Source organism: Myotis davidii, unplaced genomic scaffold (assembly GCF_000327345.1).
Source record: "Myotis davidii unplaced genomic scaffold, ASM32734v1 scaffold767, whole genome shotgun sequence".
Taxonomy (NCBI): domain Eukaryota; kingdom Metazoa; phylum Chordata; class Mammalia; order Chiroptera; family Vespertilionidae; genus Myotis; species Myotis davidii.
The window spans coordinates 44,523-47,612 of NW_006297810.1; the positions used below are offsets into that span (position 1 = coordinate 44,523).

The following is a 3,090-nucleotide window of genomic DNA, read 5'->3' on the forward strand; positions in this document are numbered from 1 at the left end:
ATAGAAACATCCATGATGAGAGAGAATCATGGATTGGCTGCCTCCTGCAAGTCCCCCACCGGGGATTGAGCCCACAACCTGGGCATGTGCCCTTGACCAGAATCGAACCCAGGACCATCCAGTTGACAGGCTGATGCTCTATCCACTGAGCCAAACTGGCTAGGGCTTCACTACCTTCTTGTTATCATCGTATTTGGCAGCTTTCTCCAGGCAGCAGGTCAGATCCATAACTGACACATTGGGGGTGGGGACACGGAAGGCTATGCCTGTGAGCTTCCCATTCAGCTCAGGGATGACCTTGCCCACAGCCTTGGCAGTGCCAGTAGAAGTAGACATGATGTTCTGGGCAGCCCCTCGGCCACCACGCCACAGCTTCCCAGGGGGGCCATCCATGGTCTTCTGGGTGGCAGTGATGGCATGGACTGTGGTCATGAGTCCCTCCACGATGCCAAAGTTGTTTGGATGACCTTGGCCAGGGGGCCAAGCAGTTGGTGGTGCAGGAGGCATTGCTGACAATCTTGAGGGAGTTGTCACACTTGTCATGGTTCACACCCATCACAAACATGGGGGCATCCGCAGAAGGGGCAGAGATGATGACTCTCTTGTCTCCGCCCTTCACGTGAGCCCCAGCCTTCTCCATGGTAGTGAAGACACCGGTGGACTCCACAACATACTCGGCACCAGCATCACCCCATTTGATATTGGGGGGATCTCGCTCCTGGAAGATGGAGATGGACTTTCCATTGATGACAAGCTTCCCGTTCTCAGCCTTGACTGTGCCTTTGAACTTGCCATGAGTAGAATCCTACTGGAACATGTAGACCATGTAGCTGAGGTCAATGAAGGGGTCATTGATGGCGACAGTATCCACTTTGCCAGAGTTAGAAGCAGCCCTGGTGACCAGGCACCCAATGTGGCCAAATCCGTTCACTCTTACCTTCACCATCATGTCTCAGGGTTGTGGCTGGCACAGCACAGGAATAGAGGCTGTCTGACCAACAGGAGGAGCAGAGAGCCTGTACTGGGTCTTTGTGTATAATATGTATCCTAGTGATTGTCATGGTCAAAAAAGTTTATAAGACAATTCTCTATAATGTATTCCTTTATACAGTGTTTTAAAGTATATAAGAATGATATGTTTACAGGTTGTAAAACCTCAGAGGGAAGGTAGAGAAGGATGGAAGGTCAGAGAGTTCAACCAATGAACTCATATGTGTATATGCACAACCCAGAAACACAGACAATATAATGGTGAAGGCTTGCGGGGAGGGGAGGTGAGGAGAGGGAAATGGGAAAAAAAGGGACATATGTAATACTTTCAACAATAAAGATTTATTTTTTAAAAAATGATATATTTAGACTTAAATAATATAAACTATAGGCCCAGTGCATGAATTTATGCACCAGTGGGGCCCCTCGGCCTGGCCTGTGGGATTGGGCCGAAATCAGCTCTCCAACTCCCCCTAGGGGTCCCAGCTTGCGAGAGGGTGCAAGACAGGTCAAAGGACCCCACTGGTGCATGATTGGGCCAGGGAGGGACTCGGGAAGTTGGCCAGCCGGGGAGGGACCACGGGAGGGCTCTAGGGCGTGTCCAGCCCTTCTTGCTCAGTCCCAATCGGCTGTACCCAAGCAGCAAGTTAACCTACCGGTCGGAGTGTCTGCCCCCTGGTGGTCAGTGCTCATTATAGCAACTGGGCGACTGTTTGACTATCTGCCCCCTAGTGGTCAGTGCACGTCATAGGGAGCAGTTGAGCGGCCTTAGCATATCATAAGCATATTATGCTTTGATTGGTTGAATGAACGGATGACCAAACACTTAGCATATTAGGCTTTTATTATATAGGATTAGGAGAAGCATATCTTGGAAAGGCAGCTTGGTGAGGTGGTTTAGAATATGGACTCTGGAGCCAAGAATTCTAGGGCCCTGAGTCCCTCTTGCTGGCTATGTAATCTTGGATGAGTTTCTTATCCTTTCTTTGCCTCAGTTCCTCATCTGTAAAAGTGTTACAGTCATATTAACTACTTTACATGTTGGTAAGAGGATAAGGAGCTATTATTCACATCAAACAAAGAACAACTTCCTTCCTCCACATAAAAAATTTCCTCAGTGCTTCAATTATTAAAATATTGCCTTTTTCTTTTCTTTATTTAGTAAATTTTTAAAATTGATTTTTAGAGAGAGAGAGGAAGGGAGAAAGAGATAGAGATAGAGATAGAGATAGAGATAGAGATAGAGATAGAGAGAAACATTGATTTGTTGTTCCACTTATTTATGCATTCATTGGCTGATTCTTGTATGTGCCCTGACCCTGGATAAAACCCTTGGCGTACTGGGATGATGCTCTAATGAACTGAACTCCCTGCCCAGGGTTTGTCTTTTTTTCTCTTTAATGGTAAAAGTTAACATGCTAGTCTACCTTAGCTCTCCAATTTCCTGCCCCAAAAAATTCTTTCTTTTTTTAATATCCTCACCCAAGGATATTTTTCCTATTGATTTTTAGAGTGGAAGTGAGAGGGGTAGCAGGAAAGAGAGAGAGAGAGAGAGAGAGAGAGAGAGAGAGAGAGAGAGGAGATGTGAGAGTGTCACATTGATTGGTTGCCTCCCATACACGCCCCTAATGGAATGAGGATGGAATCTGCAACCCAGGGTAACTGCCCTCAACTCGGAACTGAACCAAGATCCTGTGGTGCAATGGATGACACTCTAACCTAGTGGTTCTCAACCTTCCTAGTGCCGCGACCCTTTAATACAGTTCCTCATGTTGTGTGACCCCCAATTTCATTGTTACAAATTGTACATAATTAAAGCATAGTGATTAATCACAAAAAATGTAATTACATATGTGTTTTCCGATGGTCTTAGGCGACCCCTGTGAAAGAGTTGTTCGACCCCCAAAGGGGTCGCGACCTGCAGGTTGAGAACCGCTGCTCTAACCACTGACAAACACAGGCCAGGACTAAATAATTTTTTGTTTAAAAAATATATTTGTATTGATTTCAGAGAGGAAGGTTAAGAGAGAGAGAGAGAGAAGAGAGAGAGAGAGAGAGAGAGAGAGAGAGAGAGAGAAACATAAATGGAGAGAGAGAATT

General features: G+C 46.2%; 1 pseudogene; it reads right to left on the reverse strand.

Annotated features, from left to right (window-relative positions):
• The window catches only part of LOC102759243, a 2,841-nt pseudogene extending 1,895 nt beyond the window's left edge, over window positions 1-946 (reverse strand).
• Between the last annotated feature and the right edge of the window lie 2,144 nt (window positions 947-3,090).